Raw genomic sequence first — 26981 nt, forward strand, 5'->3', positions numbered from 1 at the left:
TAAATGTTGTAGAAATGCAGTGGATTCATCTGCAAACGTGCACTGATAAGCAGAAGATGTTAGAAGGAAGTGTAAACCCTATCCAAGGTTGTGGTCAATTACATTTTTCTATTACAATTACATCTTCAATTATTTATGCATAATTACAACTCAATTACAATTACAGTAACCGGCATTTTTTCCAAATACGATGAATACTGAAAGTCAATTAAAATTATGTTTATTACTAAAGTTCAATTACAATTAATCCCAGATACTGAGCCTTTAATAAATAATCCTATAAAACATAACCTCCCACTTGTGTTAGCTTTCTGTTAGCATCTCTAATGATAACATATTGGTTTTGTCTTGAATCGGCTGTAAAATACCTATTTTATTTATTTATTTATTTTAATATTTTAGGTGTGGGTGTCTGAGCCTTTTTGTGTCAGTATACACCTCGATTTAATTTATTATTATTGTAAAATCATCATTAAAAGAACATATTTTTATAAATATTAACTATGTATGTGTCAGTCAGAATTATGACACGCGTCTCAAGTTTAATTAAATTGTAATTGATGGTTTTTATAGAATTTCTATAGCAATTACAATTACAAAGTAAATTATCTGAATTCAATACAATAGCAGCAGAATTTTTTGCCAATTTAGAATTACGTCATAACTGTAAATAATGATCAATTGCAGTTAAAACTGCCCCCGACACGTGTTATTTTCCACTCACTTTGGTGGGGAAGAAGCGGCTGGTTTTAAACTTCTTCAGAGCCATGGAGCAGATGTAGGTTCCAAAAAACAGGATGAGGGACATCAGGGCGATGTCAGGGACGTAACCACAGGCCTCCCCCACCAGCTCCCCCCCGTACGTCACACACTGCTGCCTGGTCAGAGACGCCCACGTGGCGTTCACGGGCTGCACAGGACAGAAAAAAGATATGAGCAAAAAACAGCACAGAAAACATTAAAAGCTGATTTATTATATGCAAGGAAAAGTTAATAAAAAAAAAAAAAAAAAAAAAAAGAGTAACAAGGACATCACGGACCAGATCAGTGCTGTTTGACATGGCTAAGATATCAAGGTCCACCGACGAGTTGCCTGGTGAGGAGAAAAAAACATTTAATCATCAAAAACAGCGACATTAAAAGAGCTGTGCCAACATCGTACAGAGAAAGTCAGATCACTGAGGTGATAAAACTGCTGAGAAAGTAAACAGAGGGTATGTGAAGGCTCACTAAGCTAGTATCATTTGTTATTTCTACTGCAAACAGAGCAAATACCAATACTATATATATATATATATATATGTTCATCTCAGGTATGATTTGAATCTTTATATTATGGCACAAAGGAAACATAACGGTAGTTTAATGCAGAGAAAAGCAGCTTAAAGTTATGAAACAAATGATAATAAATGTTCAGAGATTTTTTATTTCTTCTTTTATGTAAACTGTGCTGAAAAATTGTCAAGTATTTATTTTATATCGTGGTATATAATGTTGCATGAATCATTAAAAATGTTTTTCTGTCCATTTTTTCCCATTTTTAACCCATTTTATTTCTGATTAAAACAAGGATCATAACTATATACTAGTGCAAATAATACTGAACTTCCAGTATAACGGTGGATATTAGTCAAATTAATAAATAAATGTAGGAGAGCTCTTCTTCTCTGCTTTATTGTCTACTACCAAACCAACGAGTTGGAACTGTCGCCCCCAGCGGTCACAGATTTCTTTTCAGGTCACAACTGTTTTTATCCTTTTTGTGTAAACAAAAGAGGTTTACATCTTTAACTTTCCCTGGTTTTTTTTTCGATCAACCAAAAGCAGAACATGTGAAAAAGCTGATAATTGATCTAAAAATCTGCTAAATTATCTAAAGAAGTTGCTAAATGATGGAAAAAAAAGTTGCTAAATAATTTAAAAAGCCGCTAAATGATCTAAAAAAAGTTGCTAAATGATGTAAAAATCAGGCTGAATGTTTCACTCCAATAGAAAACAATGGGATGTTTACAGGCAGTGGGGCCGTATGACATCATCAATCACATGATTCCAAGATGGAGGAACACAGGCTCTAAAACTGTAAAGTAGTCCTATTTTTAAAAAGCAATTAAATGAATATGGTATGGTGAAAATAATGTGTTTTCTTAGACGTAGATCTATACTAATAAGGACATTTAAATGGTTTTAAGCCACATTAGTAAACACAGTTCTGATCGTACCTGGTAAGCAGCGACAGTCGTACTGGGTGATGAGGTTGGGGTCGTAGTCTGAGTTGATGGGGTCGTGGTGGGCCAGTTTGATCATCTTCTTGAATGCGTCGTAGATGAAGATGAAGCTGATGAGAGCTGAGAATCCTTCCTCTGTGAACCGTGTGAAGTACTGCACCAGGAAACTGGCGTCCGTGGCCACCAGGACCAGACACAAAAACGCCGACCACAAACCGATCCACAGACGGAACTCCAGGTAGTTGAAGTCGTTGTCTCTGAAACGACAGCAAACGTGCTCAGATTCATTCATTTATTACCTGTTGATGAAATTAACTTTGATATGTCCAGAAAAAACTCATCAGGTCACATCAAAGCGATCAGCAGATGCCTCTGAGGAAGACTGGCAGCTGACAGTCAAAACATGTCAGGAAATCAAAGTAAATTTCCTGAAAAAATTAAACCATAAGATGACAAGAATCTTGCTGGAATTAGATTTGTTAGCTCGTAGCACGCTAATATGGTAACTACTATAATATACTTATAATTATTCTACTAGTTCTGCAATTGGGCATTTAAACGTGATATTAGCATATATTTTATTTGCACGTTTGTTAATTAAGACCATAAACCAGTAGAGGTGTAACAATACATTCTAATCGATCAACAGTCAGTAGGATACGCCTTTTTGTTCAAAAGGAATGATTTTCATTTAAAATGCATGAAACGTCACAAAAACATCAAATATGTTTGTTTTTATTTCTAGCTTTTTATTTTCTTGCATTGTATCATCAAGGAAACTAGTGATTTACTTTGATGAAATTTGCTTTGATGTTTCCAGAAAGAACTCATAAGCTATTAACATCAGGGAATCAAAGTAAATTCCCCAGAAAAATAAGTTGTCTGAATAAATAAAACTTTAACATATTACTCTTAGCTTTTATTTTGCAGAGGCGCGGTAATATTTGGCTGATCCTGGAACATGACATGAACTGACGCCACATTAACAGAAGGAGGTGGAAACGTTTCCAGGACGCAGACGACACCACAAGACTCCTCACTGTGTAAAATTAAATGTGTTAATAATTGATTATGGAACATTATCGGCCATTTGGTAACACAAGGAGAGGATCCAGGCTGAGGAAGAGGAGGAGGAGGAAGATACGGGAGGAGGAGTCAACCAGCCGTAACCTCCAGCCAGGTTTGGACAAATTGTGTCAAAACGTAACGTTTTTGTTCCCAACTTGTACATCAAAGAGGAAAAAAAAGCTAAAATTGAGAATCCTGAACATCAAAGCACAGAAAGCCTTTGATCATCAGAATTTTATTTTATTTTTCTTTAATACTTTTATTCCATCTCCATATCACCAGTGAATGAATTTGAGGCGTATCCAACACTCACTTGCTGAAATTAAAGAGCAGTCGTTCAAACACCAGCACTGGTCCCGTACTGCTGAGGATGGTGAGAGGTTGACCAGCTAACAGACAGAACACGGCTCCCGTTAGCGCCGTACCCAGAAAACTCTCCAACACTCCCTGAAACACACGCAGAAAAATAACAGGATTTAACATGTAGTACAATCTAAAATAAACACATTTACAAAAGATTTAACTCAAAATTTAAGGTAAAGAGAAATAAAGTAATGTTCAAATCTTGTTGCGTTTTATGTTGATAAATGCCACAAATGCATGTGTTTATATCTGGACCGCTCCTAGCTAACAAGCTAGCATTTATGACCAGGAGACCACATAAAAACATGCAGGACAGGAGCCCCCCAGGACCAGACATGGGCACATTTTGGAATGTTAAGAGTTCATTTTCTGGTTCTTTTTGAAGCAAAACCTTGACATAAAAGTTTGTTAAAGCTAAGCTAAGCTAAAGACACTACGATACAGATGTGCCGTGTGGAAATACTTTAACCCTCCTATTATCCTCAAATATGACGTATTTTACCCTTGGGGTCAATGTGACCCCAGGGACATTTGCCTCCAGAAAATGATTTTCAGAAAATCATTGACCAAATTTTTTAGTTTATTACACTACAGTATAAACTCTATTGGTTGTGGTGATGATATGACCTTTGACCTTTCCTGCATCAGGTCAAACTTTCAGTTTTAGAGTCGGTAGATCATAAAAATCTCCTAATTTGGGGTGCACTTGCTGTCATGAGAATATTGTCATATTGACACCAGAAAAACACCAATGCATGCAATATGTGTTTAGCACAATGAAAAAATATCGTCATGATAATTTTATGCTTAATTATAGCTGTCAAATTTGGAAAAGTCATGAAAAAAAGTCAACTTTATTTCTTCAAATGATAAACATTGAATGGGGTCAAATTAACCCCACTGATTATATATATATATATATATATATATATATATATATATATATATATATATATATATATATATATATATATATATATATATATATTATAATAATAATAATAATAATAATATAGGATGGTTAAGGTTACTAAGAGACAATTCTAAGCCTAATTATCTTGAGAAAGTTAAAAAAAAAATGTTAATTCAACACTGTTATTGATGAGCAAACATATCTTGAGTTTACGTAGTATTGAAGAACTTCAGCAAAGCAACATTTAATATACACATAAAATGTGACAAAGCATTTGTATACCATTGCACACTTTATTTTTTTAAATGCAAAGTCTGTAAAATGTTGCTTAAACTGAACTCTGTGGTTCTGGTCTTTGAGGTCAACGTGTGTCACATGTGCAGACGTCGTCCAACGGGTCAGAGTTTGTGTAAATTTCCATTTCCTCCGTAAATCAGTGACATATTTTGCTGACACAGTTGAAAGTTGTGTTTTCCCTGCACACACGCACACACACACGCACACGTGTATCTCTGGCCCGTCGGGACCAGCCTGTTTGGTTTCCATTCACACGCAGCAGCAGTTGTACAGTACATAGTAATTGTGGAGTAATGAAATGGAATACAGCTGAGGTACAGAATGAGAGGAAGGTTAAGTGAGGGCAGGGAATCCCTCAGTGGACAGTGGGAAACATGGAGGGGGGGGGGGTTTAGAGCGCTCCACTAATCTGGATCTGTGGTTATTTACAGCGGGTAAATCTATGGAACCTTAGTCACAGGAGAAGCAGAGTGAACTCTTTAGAACTCCTGTGCTCGTCTTCACAAAGCATGCTAAGGCTAAAAGTAGCTTTAGTGATGTCACTCTTAGAATTCCTCAAATTTTAAGATTTTTCTTAGAATTTTTCCTTGTTAGGATAAAATAATCTCAGGCTCTAAAAGAGCTACTAAGGTGGCTTATATTTATTATTAATATTATTATTAATATAGTGTTTCTGGTTAGTTTTTGTTTTTTCCCACCGTCCAAGTCACATTCCTTGTGTTGTTTCAAACTCTAATTGTGAGAAAAGTCAGATTCAGAATAGTTTTATTGCCCCAGTGTAACGTAATAACAGCCTTGTACTGCTGTGTGATTCGTTCGCTCCCTTCTCTGTGTGCCACAATCTCCGCCCTCACTTTGATTGGACCAGGTAACAGTGTGCGCACACAGGAGAGGGAACCACACATTGATTATCAGAGCAATAAGTTCCCAGCTCTGCTTTTTCTCGTGTGCCATAATCAGAACCCAGTTTCCCTTTTAATGCTCGTGTATTTCACATTTAAAAGAGCTTCAGCAATCACAGGAATCACTGACAGCTGTGTCTGCTCCACTAATAATATCAAATACAAACACCAAGCTGGACAGTTAACAATAATAAGTAGATCAATATAATAATTGGCAAGTTCAACATGTTAAGCTGTGAACAAATTAAATTAATTTCATGATTACACATTTCTTAATGCAGTCCAAGTATGATCCGTTGATTTTATTCTCCATTCCTTACTAGGAGCACAGAACGCTTTTTATTTTATTTTCCCCTCTTTCTCGACCAACCAATCACAGATTTTAGGAGAATGCATCATACCCAGCAACGAGGTCAACCACTACGGAGCCCAGTGAGGGACATGGATGAGATAAAAAAGAAGGGAGTAATTATGTCGGGGATCCTGACTTACTTACTCAGGGCTCGAGATAATCAGCGGTTTAAAGTAGAATGCTTGTTTACATCGCGTATTACGATAAAGCCATCAGAAGCCGACGGGAGCTTCATGGCGCGTTCAAGTACACCTCAAATCACCCCAATAGTACTGTACAGGCGTATTGTACCAAACATTCATAGAAAATCGAATTGTTTTCAGCAAACTCAACACATTCTTGTTTAGCCTACAGGTCCTCAGGTACCTCTATGCCTACATTCTCTAGAACACATAAGTACATGGGAGACTGTAGAACTTTCTACTCAGAGTTGTTCTCACAAACTTCCTGAATCCCATTTAAGCTCAGGAACTTTTAAGACTAAGTTAGGATCTCTCTGAGAAGCTTCATGAATACGGGCACAGGGTGTTAAACAGCAGGTATGACAGATGCTTCTCAGCCCTAGAAGAACACGGCTTATCAGCTGAGGAGGTTAATTACATAATAGAAGGCTCTGCAGCACATATAGATACAAGGTTCCCACACTTTCACCATGATCTTTCTAAACTTTTCCAAAATAGATTTCAATGAATAAAATGTTTGAATCAAAGGTTTTCCAAATTTTACCATTAAAAAAAATGTCATCTAGGAGCATACGGACACAAAAAGAAACTCAGACGTCCACAACAAAAATATTAAAACCTATATTTTCATTGATTAAGAAGCCAAACAAGGTAACCAATAGAGAGGAAATAAATGATATGATCGATATTTGTTTTTAGTGTATTTTACAGCTGATTTAGGACCTGTTAGCATAAGAGATGCTAACAGAAAGCTAACAACACAGGTTATTTATTTCAGGCTCAGTAATTGAGATTAATTTTTAAATGGACTTTAGTAATTGAGAAAGTAATTGTAATTGACTTTCTGAGGATAGTAATCATAATTGAACATAGGTAATTAAAAACGTAATTGTAACTGAAAAATGTAATTGGCCCAACCCTGATAAACAGTAGCATCATATAATGGCGCAGTAGCCTTTGAGACGCATTTTGCAATTTACCTGCATGTTTTCCGTGGCGTCCCCCAGCAGTCCTCCGAAGGTGATGGCGTTGGTGACGGTTCCCAGGTAGATGAAGAGGATGGCCGACAGGGACTGGATGTGGAGCGCGTCGTAGAAGTCGCTGGCGAAAAACGGCAGCTTTCGCTTGATGTCCAGGACGAGACCCCCACAAAACCTGGGAGTTAAGAGTCAACATTAGGATTAAATACGCTGAAGACTCTTTGACTTCAGGGGGAAAAATGTGGCGGTGTACATTTGATGACATCTTCAGGTCTCATCAAATGAAAACGCCCTCATTTGTCAAACCAAACAGTGTCAAATGAAACAGCCACACCCTGGATTTCCACTGGATGCGTTTCAGCTCAGAAACGTAATCTTTAATCCGTTAATATCTGTTTCAGCGAAGACTCAGAGGATCTCGCTAATTCACGCGTAATTTATGTGCAGAGGTAGACAACTGTTATCAAAACAGGGCCAAAAAATGTGTTTGTTTGATCAGAGGGCAACATGATCAACGTTCATGTTAGCATTTAGAATAATGAGCGATCTGAGCATTAATACAGGACAGAACAAAGTAAATGTGTTTTTCTGTCATTCTGTGCATGTTTGTTGTTGTCTTCGCTCGTTGTGAAGTGTTTTGTGCATTTTTGTAGTCCTTTTGTGTATTTTTCCTGTAAAATATGTGTTTTTTGGAGTCATATTGTGTATTTGTGTTGTCATTTTGTGTTTTTTTGGAGTATTTTTTGTGTATTTCTGTTGTTGTTTTGCTTGTTTGTTAGTACTAGCCATTTTTCATCATTTTGTGTACTTTTGTTGTCATTTTCTGTAATTTTGTATATTTTTCTGAGTAATTTTGTGTACTACTGTAGTCGTTTTGTTCATTTTTGTTGTAGTTTTGTGTGTTTTTGGAGTATTTCCTGTGTTTCTTATCTTGTCTTTTACTGTATTTTCCTGCAATGTTTTAATTATTTGTATTTTTAATGCATTCTTGCTTTTGTTTTGAGTATTTTTTTGTCGTTTTGTACGTTAACTTTGGGGGCCACATAAAATTAGACCAATGGCCACCAGTTGCCTATGTCTGTATATGTGATTCACCCCTGGATAAATGCAATATATATTATATGCTAAGATTTTAAAAGGTATCGCCCCCCCCCCATCGTCATGTAATGTTTTACTGCCTTTACGGTTTAGTGAACAGGGCGTAAGAATGGAGAACAGAGATGCTTTTATTTTCATTGTAACTCAATGAAAACTACAGTGAAAGAGGTTTTTGTTCTTTTCGTCCAGTGCAGATCATTTTCTCTTGTGAACTGAGAAAAATATCAGCGCCTTTACAAAACTAAGAAACATTGACAGACATCAGGTATTAATCCAATTTACTGCAAAACATCCACATTTTAACATGTTTTAATAAGATTCTTACAGAATAAGTCCATATATTCAGATTATTTAGTTACTAGTTATTAATCAGATCAGTACAGAGTAAAATTACCGTTTGGTGCGCTGCAGCTCCTCTCCAACCTGGTGACCCCCTCCTCCTCCGTCATCATGGGGGGCGTCGCCGTTCATCTGAGGCGCCTCTAACCCAGCGTACATGTTCTTCCTTTAGGACGAGACCAAAACAAAGCTGACATTTATAACCTGCCACGTGTTTCTACACTATTACAAACACTATTTTGCAATCATAATTTGTCTTTTCTCTCTAGTCTTATTCCAACAATTGATGTCATTTTAATTGAAAATACAGTGTTTTTTTCCATCCTGCAATCTTTCCTAAAATAACGTTAAAAATGGTCCATAAATGGAGTTACAAAGGTTGAAACTGCTCTTGTAAATCCCCCAAAAATCTGTATTTTTCATGCAACAAGTTCGAGACCCCTGACCTGAAGCCTCTACCCTGGGTTTAAAGTTAACAAAGTGCATTAAAGCAACATTCCACATGTTTGAGATCTAAGTAAGTAAATGTTATTTATAAAACACTTTCATAGATAGAAATCACAAAGTGCTTTACAGTAAAAACACAGACGTTGAGCTGAAGTTATTCAGATGCAGAATAATTATATGATGTGTCATGATGTCATAAACCAATTGATAATAAATTACAATTATGATGTCATTTTAATTGAAAATTAATTAATAAATCTAGATGTATATGGACAGAAAAAAGCCCACCCCAAAAATATTAATACTAATATTTATTGATTAGGAACCCTAAGAAGGTAACCAAGAGATGAGAAACTAATTAGATGATAGATAATTAAAACATGGTTCAAAACTGATCCGTTATCATTAGAGATGCTAACAAAGCTAACACAAGAGGAAGGCTACGTTTTATTACATTTATTAAAGGCTCAGTAATTGTGATTAAACTTTAGTAATTGAGAATGTAATTGTAATTGGGAAAAATGCTGATCACTGTTATCGTATTTAATTATAATTGAAGACGTAATTGTAATTAAAAAACATAACTGACTCAAATCTGGGGTTCTTATGATTTATAGGGATGATTTTTGTCACGTTGTTACGTTGTCCATGTGATCAGACTGGAGCTAACCTCTTATCCGGGGAGGGGAGGGTCTTTGGGGGCTCTATCCGAATGTTGGGGTCCCACTCCCCAGGAGGCAACACAATGACCTCCTCCAGGAACTCCTCGATCCCAGCCAGCAGGTCCTGCCTGTCCTTCGCTTTGTAGGCGATATCATGGAAAACCTGGAGCAAACCAAAATAGCAGCTCTGTTGATACTCAGCTCAGCAGAAAAAACACAACGTGGAGGGTTTTAGGGGAAAAAAAGACCCCAAACAAGCAGCACACTGGAATATTCTCCACATGTTGACAGTGTACACAGAGCGTAAAACGTTGGGTGGTGATAAACCGTTAAAGGAGAGTCGAGAGGGTCATGTTTACCAGGAGGAAATCCTGGAAACACACTTCCTGTACACTGATGTTGACACATGAGATAACGCTGGGAGGAGCTGAGGCATGTGGGTAATATTACGCTAGGTCAGTGGTTCTCAAACTACCCCCTTAGAACGATGACAACACTTAGCTCAGAATTCTGTGAAATATAGATGATAATAATAGAATGAATGAGTGATAAACATTTTTAAATATCTCATTTTGTAAATAAGTGAATGAAAGTATTTAGATTTATTTCTATAGTTATGTTTATCATTTATGGTCATTTCCTGGTGTGGAACCAACACTGACATATTTGCAGTTCAAGTTTTAATCAAAATAATTTTGTGTGTTTTCTATCTTATTTGTGTTGTTGGTATCATTTAAATTTATCTCAGTGTGTTTTTGTTGTCGTTCTGTATGTTTCTGTTATTTCTGTGTATTTTGTAGCGATCTTGTGTATTTTTATCTCATTTATTGTCGTTTTGTACTGTCTAACCTTGTCATTTTGTCAGTTGATGGTAATATTTAATATGATTATCATTTTTAACTAAAAATAAACATTATGAAACCCCATATTTTTAATGCTTTTATTTGTTAATTTTCCACTATCTCTCAAGTACCCCCTGTAGTGCCATCTTGTACCCCTAGGGTACACGATGCTCATTGGTTATCAGTTAGATTTCCTGATCACACATTTTGAGCAGCCCTCAAAATAAAATACACAAAATGACTCCAAAAACGGGAACAAAAACATAAAAATATATAGAAAGATCACAAAATGACAACAAAAATACACAAATTGGCTCATAACACACAGAACAACAACAAAGTAACACAATGAAGGGAAAATCTACTAAATGTGTTCAAAAACACACAAAATGACAAGACAACAGAAAAAGCAAAATAAGAGAAAAATTACACAAAATGACCACAAAAAAAATGAACAAAAACACAAAAAATGACAACACAAACTGTTTGCTCTAACATGTATTAATGCTCTAATGGGTCATTATTCTAAATGTTGACATTAATGTTGATAATGTGGCCCTTGGATCAGAAAAATCATATTTTGTGGCCCCGCTGTAACAGTGAGGAAAGGCTACGTTACAAATCCACCTTATCAACAATAAAAGGCTGAACGATTCATTTCCCCCCAAAATAGTTTTGAGTTACCTTTTGTTTATTGGCTTAAGACCATCATAATAAAGTCTTTCATTAAAACAAACATTGATAGTAGAACCTGGAATAGTATCACTCCCATTATCTTTGTGTGGAAAACGTATCAAAAAAGATCCCAAAAGGTCAAATGACTAGATTTCACATAAACAAATGTAATGAAAACCTGGGGAGGATAATGTCTGTGGCGTTCCTGTAGATAATAACCACAAAACATTCTCTCTATTGTTTCCAAAGAGTATTTAGTGCTAAAAATGATCCCTAATATTGTTCTAATCCACAAAAACAACTGTCAAAGACGTGGCACATACAGGGCCTAATGATGTTAATATCACTGGAAATAAACCTGAAATGTAACGTCATATCACCAAAAATACCATAAATAAACCAGAACTAAATGTACAGAAAGCGAATCACTGTTTTCCTGTTTTGGTGAAAAAAACACAAAATAAAAACATTTCTTAAACTTCTATAATGAAACTTTCACCCCCCCATGTATCAAGGCCCCCTCAGAGCATCCGATTCAGAGAAAACATGAATCATTGCGTAAATTACGTTTTTTTTTTTTTCAAAATCCTGCAATTTTTAATTAATTTGTGGAAATTATGTTAAATAATTGCAGGAATATTGACTTATTTGAACAATTTTAAATTTAAAATGACTGCAGTCATGGTAAAATTAGGATTCTCCAAATATTGTGGAATATATATTGAATTTGTATATTTAAATATCTGAGCTGATTTATCTACAACTGGATTATTTGGTAATCTGGACAATCATTTTTTATTTTCTCGTCCAGGCTGAATTTGATCATCTAAAGGGCCAGATTTTCACTGTAGGGCTACGTTGTATATGACATTACATTATTATGTACATGGGTACATGGTTTCAGGTTAAATGTCTGAAGGGGTGCGGGAGCGTGAAAAGTTTGGGTACCACTAGTCTAGACTATATATTTATCAGTGTTAAAAAATAAAATAAAATATCAGGATCGTCCCCAGCAGCTTTAAACTCAAACAAAGATGGCGAACCACCACCTTACCTCGTCTGACATCAGGGTGGCGATGGCTCGGCCAATCTCTCGATAGGACTTCGCTTTGCCTTTTGGTCCCAACAGGACGAATAGAAACCTGAGGACAGAAAACGTTAGCAGAAGCTTGTGAACGTGTCCCCACACTGGGACGATGATAACACAACCCTGTACCTGGTGGGCACTGGGACCTCGGTGAGCGCTCCCAACATGACGGCCTGCTGCAGACGAACAAACGCCACAAACGAAGTCTCCAGGAAGTCGACTTCTCCAACCAGAACGTTTGACGCCTCGGCATCTCTGGGAAGTTTCTTCATGAACTTATTCCTCAACTAAAACAGAGAATGTGACAATTATCTATAACAAAAAAATGAAATACTGCCAATACAATAATGCTTTAAGTTAACCAAATCTATTGTCTTTAAAAGTATGTCTGCGCCTTATGATTATGGGTGAAATATTAAGAAAAGCTTTACAAGACTAAATTTGTAATTTTTATTTCAATCTATGATGTGAAAATCTAAAAACAGTAATGGGCACCTGGTGGCATTTCTGAAGCTTGTGTAAATCTCTGTACGAGTTAAGCAGAATAATGTTTACAAGAAGAACATGTGTGAGATTGATAGAATATTAACAGGATCTAGCGCGACACCAAAGGTCAGTGGTTTGACAAATGTTCACGTTCATTAGGAGTCGCTGGAGCGTAATGCCAGTCGTTACTTTTTAACAGGGGGGGGGGCTTTATTTAACACCAATGAGTTCCAACTGTGGGAGAAACATGTGGTAGATACACAGAATGACACAAAGGCAAACATCAAAGGCATTTGTGACGTGTGAATGAAACATTTACCTGATCCTTCTCTGGTTTATCAGAAAAGTCATTCAGGCTGTTGGACGTGAAGTTACGATGGGCGGTTGTTGGACTGCCTGCAAACAAATAGGTGAGATAAAGGTTGAATAATGAGATATTTATTTGTATCCATGACTTTGGTGTTTGGAGGATGAGAAAAGCAAAGGAGGAAATGTCCAGAGAGAGACAGAAACATCAGGTTTAGGCCTGGTGCCATAGAGGAGACAGGTGTTAAATTACATTAACTAAACCATTCAATGATCTGATGTTAGAATCACGCTTTACGCGAGTCACAACACATACCAGTGTCATGCATCAACAGGCTCCTCACTGTGAGTCACGTTTACAGAAAGTCTAGAGTCGAACCAGTTTGACATTAAAATCAGGATCAACGAGTGCAGACGTCACTGTTGCTTTATTAAGCTTCACTAAAGGTAGTGAAAGTGGAGAAAATCTCTGAAAACTACTGCTGAAAATAAGAAAATCCAGCTGTGGAATGCACTTGTCGGGCCTGTCCAGCTGGGTTCCCTGGAGGGGGTGGGTGGGGGGGGCACCAGACCTATGTCTGGCAGGACACGTGGGCTACGTGTCAGGGCTGGGGGTTTCTGGGGCGGGGCCTTCTGGGGGCACGCCTGTCTGCTGTCTAAACGCTGTTTGATGTGACGCTGCACGTGCTGCTTCAGACTGGACTGGGGGCCTTGGGGGGGGGGGCATCTAGTGTAGGCTACAGCCTCCGTGGAGAGTGGAGGGTGCCGGGCTCCCATGTAGTGGTACAGAGGGGCGGCTACCACCCTCTCCGAAGCTAATGCCAACTTTCTGACTTCATACTTAGTTTGAAGCTCGATGCCTCAGCGATTAGCATAAAATGCTTGAATACTTTAATAAACCACGCTCTGATAAATTATACCAAAAACATTACATTTAAATTTACATTTATTACTTCAATTACATAATACAGTGGCCAAAATTAATAAATAAAGATGAAATTGTAATTTGGACCTGTAACAGTCAATCATTCCACATTTCTGGAATCCAGCAAAGCCGGTCGTCATATTTGTTTAGGTTTTAACAACGTTGTGTCATCATGCTGAAGAGCTGCTGTGTGTTTGGTTGTTTGTCCTGTGGCCAAAATAATTCAGATATAAAGTTTCTTATAATCACAAAAGAGAAAAATCCCAGAAAATACTGGAGTCTGGTAGAGGTGGACAAGGGCTACGTGCGCTCTCTAAGATCTAAAATATGTATATTAGGAGCTCCTCTGTGGCTTTAGTTCTCATTCTAGATGGAAATATGTTGTAAAATACGCTGTGATTAATGGAGTTTTTACTGCATAATATTTCATATAATGTGCTTTATCAGGCAAAGCTTACATGAATTAGAAACTTTGTTTGGACAGATATTCTTAGCACTTGTAATGGGAATTGTACAGGGGCGGAGCTGTGATTGGCTGACAGGTGTCAGTATGGACATGATTATTGGATGATTGGTTAATGTTGGTCGTCTGTTACGCTGATCTGACGACATTCACTGTACGACGTAGAGTGAATGTCTGTGTGTCTGTGTGTCTGTGTGTGTGTCTGTGTGTGTGGGTAGTTTCTCACATATTGGCCTGTAGGGTGAGGACCACGCCCCCTCCTGTATGGTTGGTTTTAACATTTAGATGATTCTGCGGGCGGTGGGACATTGGGGTTGTGTATTCACTGGCATGCCTCAGGCTCCTTTCTCAGTTCACATTCATCATCATTATACTTAAACCGGGTGTCGCCTCACCCTCTTTTGTCCCCGGACTCGTTTAATAGAACACATTATGCACAACAGTAGCATCGCATTATACTTACAACCAAAATCACTCCCATTGTCCCACCCTAACTTCCTTTCCCCTGTTACCTTCCCCCTCACCAGGGTGTAACCCTGCCTTCTCGTTTCACATCTTTTCCTCTAAAAAAGTGTTTCTTTCATTGCAATAATAAAGCATTTGTAGATACCACAAAAGATTACACTACATGTATTGTTGACCTTCAACAGCATGTGCAGACATGGTATAAAAAAAAAAAAAAAGATTTCATTCAAACCTCAGGCAAAAAGTAGCAACACAGAGGAAGTCATGCCTATAACTCATGATCATGGGGCGTGTGGTAGATTGACTGGATATTACATTGTTTAAAATTAAAATAAATGGTGGTAGTTTTCCTGTTCTCCAAATACTTTGTCACCAGTGTTTATTTGACTACTCACACTAAGTATGACGTCTAAATGAGTATGTAGTGCGTTCACATTAGATAGTATGAAAATATCGAGTATGAGAGAAATATCTGGATGTATACTATATGGAGATTCTTCAAGTATGCACGGTGTGCACACTTGTCATACTCAACCCTCCCATGATGCATTTCGAGTGGAATGTAAAATTGTTTTGGGACAATTCAAGCTAAAGATCAAACATCCTCTTTTTAAAATAAAAGCATCTCTTCTTGTCTTCCATTAGTTTAACTTTTCTTGTAAATAAGGCTCTTATTTTGAAGTGAACAGGAAGCCTAGTAAGTAGCACAATGGAGGGTCTCTGAAATGTGTCTACGTTTTATGGATCAAATGAGAACATTGGTCACTTTCTCACTTCAAATGTTTTCAGAACTTTCAAAGTAAAGGTGGAGAATCAACAGAGATAATTAGCCTCAGTGTGATTACTTATAGTATACAGTATAGTATACAGTAGACAGTATAAGTTTGTTTTGGGGAAATTATCCAATTAAAAACTACTTTTGTTGCGTGGAAGGCAGGGACAAGCCTCAACATCCTCCAACATCAGGTTATAAATATGAATTGAAGCTTCTGACAAAGAACGGGACACGTCAGGAGATCATACGTTTTAGTTTTAATCATAGACTTTGGACTAAAACTAAATCTAGTGACCTCACTTACAGAGGTATCCCATGCTGGAGCTCCTGGTGACCTCACACGGTTCCTCTGAGTCTTGTGGGTTTAAACAAGGCACGGTTTGCTCTAGAGGACTGCGTGCTGCAGCGTGGTGGATGTCAGAGAAGAGGAAGTGACAGACAGCAGGAAGCAGAGACAGAAACAGCAACGTTGGATAAGGAAAGGCAGGAGAAAAAGGAAGAGTTAGCATTAGCTGTAGCGGTTAGTGCAAGAAAAAAGAAATGAGATTAAAATAGTTCAGAGTGTCTAAGTTCAGATGAGGTTTAGAGGGAGAAGCGTACCGTTCTCCTGGTTGGAAAACAGTCGACTTGCACTGGAGACACTTTTGCCGATATCTGCCAAAGAGCGAAGGTTGGACTTCTTGGTTTGGTGGCGATGCTTTCGCAGCAGCGTGTACATGACCTTCTCCCTCAGGTCCCGATTCAACTGGCCCGTCTCGATCTGGTTGTCAGTGATGATTTCTGACCAAAAAATAAATAAAATACAGTCAAGTTGAGACGAAATGAACTTCTTCATCAGAGGGGAGGAGTCTGACCCGTGTCTCTTACCGACAACTTGTTGCAGCGACGACGCCTCCAGGTCCAACATAATGGTTCCTTTCTCGATGCAACGTTTCAGCTCCATCAGACTGTGTAAGGACAGCGTCGCTACGTGAGGTTTACTCCATCGCTCTCCACCCTTCTCCACCTTCTCTTCAAACTTGATCCACCTAAACACCAGAGCATCAAAACACACCAAGGAAAGGTCAGAGGTGACGACAGTTTGAACATCCTAAAGTGGGTCTCTATGGCAGGGGGTCCCCAGATGCCTTCAGGAATCAAGGAATGTTTGTTAACAATTTGAGCCATTTTTGCCTTTTATTTTTACCCTTTTTCTGCAAAAACACCAAACGTTCCATATTGTAATTTATTTTCATCACTTTTTATCGCTACATTTTTGCTCCTTTTAATGGATTTTTGCTACATTTCTCCCATTTCTGACACTTATCCATCACATTTCAAAGCCTTTTCTGCACATTTTCCACTTTCAACTGACATTTTCAGTACTTATAAACCCTTTCCACCAGTTTTTTACCTAATGTCACATATGTTGAGTCTGTTCTTTCCTTTATTAATGCTCAGATCATTCAAACAGTTTGTGTTGTCATTTCATGCATTTATGATGTAAATTTTTTTGTTTTTTTGTGGTCACTTAGCATATTTTGTTCAGTTCATTTTATGTTGTTGTGAGTTATTTGTGTGTTTTAGTTGTCGTTTTGTGATCGTGCTATAATTTTGTGAGTTTTTTTGTTTTGTTGCCATTTTGTGTCATTTTTGGAGTCATTTTGTGCATTTACTTTGTTGGCTGCTTAAAATGTTTGATCAGGAACCGTGACATTCCTAATGTTGACCCATTATTGTCACTTTTAACCTCTTCACCATATTTCATGCTTATTTTTGCCAATTTAACCACATTTGCGATTTATCATGCCCAATATTTACCGATTTAAACTAATTGTTCCGACTTTTTTAATTAGTTTTACCCCAAGCCCCTCCCCCCCATTCCTGCCACTTTTAAGCCCATATTGACACTTTGAACCATTTTTACCATTTGTCTCTCTGTGTTTGTCCACTCTAATGTGCAACTTTTAACCAATTTCTGTGGTTTTTAAAATCTCATTTCACCACCTTTTCTAGTCACTTTGAACCATTTTATTTCTGATTAAAACCAGGATTTCCATCTTTAAGATGACTATAATAATAATAATAAACGTTCCTGGATAACAGTGGATATTATTCAGATGAATAAATAAATGTGGTTATCACAGATTCATAGAACAATGGACCATCATTTTACTGACTTTATGGATGGACCCCAAAAATCTCTCCCCTTTATTCCCCCTTATAGATGGTCCTGTCTCCACATGACTGTTCTTCAATGTTCATGTCTGTGTTCAACCACCTTCAGCTACAGTGGGGGTCCCCGCTCTCTGGGACCTTTATTTGGGGAACCACTGATCTAAAGGGTAAAGTTCACTGTAAAGTATTGAATAACAGTGATTTAAGTATATATTTATGAGTAAATAGAGTCTACAACCTAAGGCGACAAGTTGGATTCACTTTTCTTTCCATAACAGTCAGTCAGTGTTGTGTGTTGGTCTCAGTGTTGAGTCAGCAATAGGGGATGCAGAACGCCATGGAATTAAAAAAAACAAGCACCCAGACGGCAGAACGTGCACTGCGCGTTTAGAACGGCGACAGTCGTCTGCGCCACACCACATTACCTCGAAGGTAAGTCTTTCTGCTCCTGCCTCACAAAGAGCCTTTCTGCTCAGGCCCTGGGGATGCTGTTTCCTCCAGGGATAGAGTATCCCTCCAGCTTTGGCCTCATGCCCATGACGGGCTGACTCAGTGGGAGAAGTCAGTTCTAGACGACGTCCTCGACCTCAGACTTTATTCACATTTCCCTTCATTCAACGAGCAGAACAAAGGAAAGAAACTCTGTCTGGTTGTGTCTAATATATTAGAACATGTTGAAGGAAACACTTTCTAGAGTTCACACAAACCCCATAAGAGTTGAAAACTGTTAAACGTATGAATAGAACGTCATCACTGGGTCACCAGGTGTCAGTGAACGCACCATCAGACCTTTTTAAAACTACCTCACCCCACAATGGATTTTAGCTTAAACAGTGATTACACTTTATTTTGGGCACTTTCGCTAATTATTACTTTCTTTAAAAGATTTTTGGAACTTAACAAAATCAGAATCTGTTGTAGAAGCAAAAGTTAAACTTTTAGAAATAATGTAATTTGACAGTTTGATAAATATACCACTTGCTTTTGATATTGGTGCTTTGATTACAGTTAGTTACCATTTACTTGTATTACAAGTTTAAAATAAATAGTATTTCATACTATTTTGTACTTTGCAAAAGTGACATTTTTAATTATAGATAACACGACGTATAACGTATTGTTTAGTATCGGGACATAAATCGTATCGTGACATCATGCTAATCATAGATCGTATCATTAGATTCATGGCAATGCACAGCCCTAAACACCATCTTAATGTTTAAAAAAAAACAAACAAAAACAATCATCGTCAAATCTTTCTTTCTAAATTTAAATACTAATGCATGTAAATCTGCATTTGTGCATAAAATATAAATTTAATTTAATTTTCTTTACTTGCATAACATTAATTTAGCTACAATCTACAACAAATGCTGCAAATGCCAAAAAAGAGGTGCCTGAAAAAAGGCTTTTTTACTTTAAAAGAAATACAACAGTGAAGCTATGACTCCTGTTTTTCTTCCCCTGCAGGTAAAACAGATCTCAGATAAGAGTCAGCAGGAGCTCCGTTTACCTACACATACTAAACACTATTTATGGGGGATTGAGTTCCTCTTAAGGGATTGTGAGGCAGGAAACCCCCACCCTCACCCTCACCCCCCTAACACTAGAGGAGGGTGGAGGGGGGCTCACCTGGCGGTCTCCTTCCACTCCATCTCATGTCCGTCCACGGCCAGGAGCTCGTCCAGCTCGGTGAAAAGCTGAGGAGGGGGCGGGCCGTCATCTTCCTCACCGAGGATGAAGCGAATCCGCTCGGCTGGAGAAACTACGGAGAGACGGAGGAAAGTTAACGGATAGAACTGGACAATAAAATGATTCAACATTCAAATAAAGAAAGGTCACTCACATTGGTTAAATCAGTGGAGAAAAAGAGAAAAATGAGGGGGGGGGGGGGGCACTGTGGTTCTCTGACCTTTTTAGGGTCGTGACCCCATTTTATCACAAATTTCTGGCGACAGAGACATTATACTGTATTCTATCTGAACTAGACTTACATTTGACAAAGTAAAAGTATAAAACATACAGTTATTTGAGACTGTGTGTGGTGTTTTAATTTGAAATTATGCAATAAAATACATGTATTTATTTAATTGCAATAATAAAACATGCGTAGCTGTCGTAAAAAGACTGTACTATCCTTCATCAGCATGTGCAGACAAGGTTAATTAAATTAAATAAATTAAAATAATTTAAAAGAGAATAATTAAAAATACATAAATATAATTTCAATTTGTTAATTTTATTTCTTATCAATTACTAAAGATTTCAAGCGACCCCATTTGAATTCTGGGTGACCACACACGAGGTCAGGACCACAAGGTTGAAACACATGGCACAAAACATTGAGGATAAGCCTTAAAAACCAAATATTTTAAATAAAATGCAATGAATAATTAGATACTCTGTAAAGAATCAATGAGTTTAATATGCATTTAGGAAAGTTTTATAAGACAAAAAAAGAGGCTAAAACAAGGTTGTGTGCTTGAGATTTACATTTCTGGAATGGTTAAATCAACTTTATATCAGACGTTTAAAAAGAAAAGAGACTTAAAGGAAAATTGTCTTATTTTTTCTATTAAACTAATTCCTTTTGCACGAGGATGAAGCTTAAGAATGGAAACTTTTCCACAGCCCACCCACATTAAAGAGGAACTTTGTGACATTTGAGTTTCTCTGTTTGATCAGTGCAGAACAATCTGATTCTTTCCTCTCTAAAGGCTGTAGTTACACAACAAAGACAAAAACCACCCCGTTTCCATTTCTACTATTAAAAACACTTTTTTGGGAACGTTGTACAACCTTCAGGTGAAGTCGGGGTTAAGTAGAAAGTTGAGACTATTCCGGAGTCTTCCTCGATGTAAAGGATTCCGCAGAGGCATAAGCAACCTCTTAATCCTCAATCGCTGCCTTTAAGATACTATTTTTAAGATAGGACAGTTGGAAGTGGGCGGGGCCATCTCATGTTAGCCAATGTGAAGGTCGAGAGCAGCGCAACTCGTTATCAGGAAGGCTACGACCATTGTTCACGACTATTCAACTCTAGAACGTTTGTCTTTGCCATGAGACGAGAGCATGAAAAAGAAATATCACCCAAAACATTTTAAAGCAGTAAAATCTATTAGAAATATAGATTAATTTGCACAGATTGTAAAAAGGTAAACCATCTACCTATGGGTCACTTCAACAAATGGTTCACGCAGTTGTCTTAAAAAAAAAAAAAAAAAATCAGAACTTTTTACCAAATGTTTCTTAATTATTCGATAGGCACACTGCAATTTTTTTTTTGATCATTAGAATTACTGTTTTGATAATGATATATTACTGTATTTTGATGGAAAAACACCTCAACAAAAAAAAGAGAAAATGTAAAATATGTGAAATGTGTTCATATGCAATGGTTGTTATATTTATTATGTTACTAATAAAAAACAAGAAATGATTATTGGACACAGAGCAAAGCAACAATGGTTTTCATTGACCCAAAGTTTGGGTCAAAATAAAAATGAAAAGTTGCATTGAGAAATATGTTTTTATATCTAAAGAAAGAGTAACTTTTATACTATAAATTAAAACAGATCATATGCAGTTATAGGCCAAAGAAAATAGTTTAAAAAAAAAAAAAAGTATATTTTTTCATCTTTCCAGAGCGTGAGAGTCTAGAACCAATGCATATCTGTGACTAATCATTAGTGATGTGAACAGTCTATGTTCATAGCTCTAAGTTCATCATATTACAGGGAGCTGAGACATATAGTAAGTAGTTTACTGAAGACCCAAACATGTTCCAGACCCAAACACACACGGACTGTGACTATTTAGAGGAGCTGACATGTCCACCAGATAGGATGTATAGCAGAACTATTTCTATATTGTGAGAGAGTGGGTGGAGCTTATTACTATACCATATTTACCTTTCTATGTGATGGAGTTCCTGACATATTGGAAGATGAACATGGAACCCCCCCCACTACATTATCCATATCTTTAAAAGTATTGATCGTATTAAACTAAAAAGGCAGTGTGAATATTGAAAAATCATGGAACAATTGGTAAAAATGCCTGAATTTTTTGAGGCCGAAGTGCGTGGGACGTCCCAAAAACTGTTGAAATGACATGTCTGGTTTAAAGCTAAAAGTGTGTGGTATCTTATGAATAGCAAGAGAGCGTTAGCATCAAATGTTGCCATATTCAAGTTGACTTTAATCGTAATCAATAAGAGCTCATTAAAAATATAAAATTCTTGACCATTATCGTCGACCAATGAAGAAAAGAATCTGTTGAATGTGCCTTAAAGGCCCCAGGCATCATCTGCTGTGTTTTGGTGGATACGCAGTTATGCACGAGGTGTGTGTGATTGACGTCACATGGTGTACACAACACCACGCACCTCTGAAGCCTTCCCAACTAGTGTTATCAATAAAAACCAAGCCTTGTTGTAGCTGCACACAACATTTAAGTGGCCGGGCCCTCAGCATGTGACGGAACCAATGAGGTGGGTGCGGGGGCCAAACACAAGAAACACGATTAGCTGATGAAAGCGTGCGCCACGTCTGCCAGCGGGTGTTGTGAGTTGGGGTTCTAGTCGTCTGGCCCGTGGGTCTAACCCTCATAATGGACCGTCAGCGCTTGTGTAACTCGTGAGCACAGCTCCACATACACACTGTAGTGACATTCTTACACACACTGCTGCTTACACATCAAACACACTGTCTACGTCCCATTAGGCTCTTCCATAATTCCTCGAAAGCTGTCGGCTGAGATGGAGAAGCAGCGATTTGCCTTGATATACATGAAGAAAAGGGGAAAGATAAAAACATCTGTACGAAGCTGCAGATGTGATTGATGACTGAAAAAAGGAAAACTCTTTAACCGTACGGTAGATCTATCCTCAGCCTTCATATTAGACTTTACAAAACTATTTAAACTGCACAACTTCTACAAAAATACAAGTTCAAACTAAACCCAAACAGGCCATACATACAAATCTATAAATTTGGACAATAGATCAATGTTTGAGTAGCAATAGATGGTTTATTATTAGAAATATACGGAATACACAACAGAAAGTTGCAGATTATGTGCACTTCCATGTATAAATGATAATACGTAGATAATATCCAAGCAATAAGTAACCTTAGTTAAATTCACGTAATTTCCCTGACTTTTGTGTCATTTTTACTTAATCTGGGGAAACTTTAAAGATAATTTTAAGCACAATTTCAGGGTTTTGGAAAATATGTTAATGTTACATTTATTCAGACAACTTTTTTCAGGAAGTTTGCTTTGATCTCCTGATATGTTTTGACGGTCAACTGCCAGTCTTCTTCAGAGGCATCTGCTGGCTGCTTGGACACAGTTTTAGCCATGACTTCCAGGCAATATATCCAGCAAATTCATTTAGTTTTCTCTTTAAATAAGATGTTATGGATTCATTTATTCAGAGAAAGGCTTTGATCTTCTGACATGTTTTGACTGTCAACTGCCAGTCTTCTTCAGTAAAAAAAACAAACTCCCTGAATAAATGAAACCTTAACATATTACAAAAAAAAAAAAAAAAAAAAAAAAAAAGACAAAATGAACTACTCCGTAGAAGTCATAGACAAAGCTGTGTCGATCAGCAGAAGCCTCTGAAGAAGACTGGCAGTTGACATTCAAAAAATGTCAGGAGATCAAAGTAAACTCTCTGAAAAAATTGGTCTGAATAAATGGAAACCTTCACACGTTATGTAAATCTAATCCCCGTTTGAAGACACAGGACTAAAGAATGACGCTCCTGATGTAGTAAATTACAGCTTTATGCAGAGTGTGTTGCTGCAAATAGCTGAAACTATCATAATTAATTAATAAGTATATTTCCTGAAAGAAAAATGTCTAAATAAACCAAACCTTAACATATTATTCAAAAAGACGACAACATAAACTTGCTGGAATTATGGGTTTTAGAAAACTTGTGCGCTCTCTCAACAATTTGAGAATAAAACTGATTGCCATCATGTGATGTAAGCATTTGTTTGAGTGTTTGTAGCGGCTACGATATTTACAAGTGAATTATGTGGTAATTTACACAATCCCGTTTTCTCTGTTATTGTAAAACTTCCTCCTGCAGGCCAAATTCAATGCTCTAACGGGCTTGTATTTGTGCCCCCGGGCCTTGAGTTTGACACATGTGATCTACAGGTTTGTATTTAAGTGTTGACAACCTTTACTGTTTTGAGAAAGAAGTCAAAGCGAGCCACCCTACATGTAACTATAACTACTGTGAGTCACACTGATCACTGACTGATCGAGATGCAGAGATGAAGCTGAGTCCTATCACCGGGCGGCACCTTAGGATGACTAAGCGTGCACACACGGGCTGCTCTACAGCTGAGCACAAGGTGTAACAAAGGATTAAAGCGTCACCGTAGAGAGGATTACTCAAGCACTCGTCTGCTGCACGAGGCAAGAAACGACGACTTAAAGCGGCCAAAAGGTGTGGGAGAAAAAACTCAAATAAACAACTTAAACATTGCAGGTGCAGGGGAGAAAAGTGATGGATGTCAGATCCTTGTTTTGATACAGTATGTAAAAAAATATATAGATATAGATAATTCATGCTTCGTTTAGACTTCAATTGTTGTTATTGTGGAAGGGAACTCATAACAAAGGGGAACTTCCAGCCTGAGAAGGTTATCATTATGTTTTACTAATTGTTATATTGTCTCACTTCAACAAAATCCCGTAAAGTCTGTTTAAATGTCTCTAAATTCAAAGGATTATGTAAATGGAGAAAGAAAACAAAAACAGAAAATCATATAAAAAAAACCTCTATTTAAAATGGGGTTTTAAATGTAAAATACATGATTAACAAATATAAAATATTTTTTTATTTTGTTCACATTACACAAGAAATTATCTCCCTTTGTTTCATCCACTCTTAAAAGAAAAAAGAAAAGAAAAACAGCAAAACAAGTAAAAGAAAAGAAAAATTAAGATCAATAAAAGAAAAAAAACATAAAAAAAAATAAATTATGTTCTATTATAATTAATAGATCTTCCTTTCTCTGATGTAATCCTGTTTTTTTTTCAGAATAATCTTGGCCCCTCCCCCTTTCTCTAAGGTTTAATTCTTGGCTTCTATAGAAAAGTCACGAATCTCACGACAATCTAAAGACGTCAGAGTTATAACTCCTTCTGATCTGGGAATAATCACTGGATTACCAGTTTTACTAAGAAACTTCCCTAAGCTCCTATAGATGGAATTAGATGTGCTGTGCTTTCTATACACATTCCGTACAGATCTATAGTTCTGTTACAAAAGATAAACCATTCTTCTTGGGGTTCCTTTAAGTCCTACAGAGCAGGTGAGGTGAGGCGTCCTCCTGCTTCATGTTGTTACGTCTCATCCCACGTGGGAAACACTTCCCCATAAATCCTACACAATTCTAATCAACCATCAAGGTGACGGATGAGATTGTTGACACGATGAAGTCAATCCGTATCATTTTCAGATTAGGACACAATGCAGTTCACATTCCCCAGCATTGATACATTCATTTTAGAGCAGATTTAGAGTTTATCCTGTTATCAAGCAGCACAGGGCCAGAGTTCAGTGTTTAACAACTTCTAACTCCTCCACTGAAATGTCCTCATTAGTAGGTTACACATTTTTTTCGAATCACAAATGTTTTTATCCTCTTTCTGTAAACAAAAGAGGTTTACATCGACACTTAACTTTTCCTGATTATTTAGATCAACCAAAAGCAGCACAGGTTGTTATTTTGACTGAAAAAGTTGTTAAATGATGTAAAAAATCAGGCTGAATGTTTCACTCCAATAGAAAACAATGGGATGTTTACAGGCAGTGGGGCCGTGTGACATCATCAATCACATGATTTCAAGATGGAGGAAACACAGGCTCTAAAACTGAAGTATTTCAATTTTAAAGGAAATGAAAAATAATGTGTTTGTTTTTTGTTTTTGTTTTTTTACATAGATCTACTAATAGGGACATTTTAAAGGTTTTAGGTCACAATTGTAAAATCATTGGAGGATCCATTTAAAACTTTTCCTGGTACGTTTTTGAGAAATTTAAACTGTTTTTCTTTAATACTGCTGGATTTCACCCATTCATTCATCCATCCCTTCATCCATCCGTTTGTTGGCCTCGTCGAGACTCACTGAGAGGTTTGAGGAAGTTGGTCTCGTCACCGTCCGACTTGTAAGCCCTCCCCGCTCTGCTCCGACCGCTCCCGTTTCTCCTTGTGGCTGGACTTGCGTCGGTGGCGTCTCCGCCTGTGGTAGCTCTTGGGAACGTGCACGCCAATGTACACAGTGTGGTGGCCTGTGAAGATACAATGCACGGAAAGGATCAGATTACGTTCACAGTTGGAAGGAAACCACATTAATCGTGAAGGCTATTAATCCTTATCTTTCACTGGCTGAACACGAACAATGGAGGGCCCTGCTAATCTGGTAGGAGACGTTTGTTTATTTTACAGAGAACATTTATTATTATTATTACTGTTATATTATTCCCCCGTCTGACATAAAAACTGGGCATTTAGTCACTCCACCTTGTGTAAATCCAACAACCTCCGGCTACAGCAGCTCATAAAGGAAACAATGGATTTATGTCATATAAAGTAATGAGAAAGCAGATAAAACACGACTAATGTGATGATGTCAGGCTAAGGGAAAATAAAAGGAAAAAGACGAGTGAGGAAACTGATTGTACAGGAACAGGTTGACCTCAGACTAACAGAACCCTTTGTTTGCAGCATTAAGTGACCTTTAGTGAAATATGTTGAAGTCTTAAAGTCAATTCGTTTGGTGACTCCACAATAATTCCTCACAGGCTTTAAGGATAAAAAAGCACAATGAAGTCAGAGGCATTACCACATGAAGACAATTTCAACCAAAACTTAAAAAAGTGTTATCTGGAGAATATTACCTAACCTACCCTCTTTAAATACAAATATCAAAACAAGTGG

The 26981-nt window shown here is 37.3% G+C and overlaps 1 pseudogene; it reads right to left on the reverse strand.

Annotated features, from left to right (window-relative positions):
* Positions 1-26981, reverse strand: part of LOC114473029 (electrogenic sodium bicarbonate cotransporter 1-like) — a 46937-nt pseudogene that overhangs the window by 11546 nt on the left and 8410 nt on the right.

This window comes from Gouania willdenowi, chromosome 12, assembly GCF_900634775.1.
Source record: "Gouania willdenowi chromosome 12, fGouWil2.1, whole genome shotgun sequence".
In the NCBI taxonomy this organism is placed as follows: Eukaryota; Metazoa; Chordata; class Actinopteri; order Blenniiformes; family Gobiesocidae; genus Gouania; species Gouania willdenowi.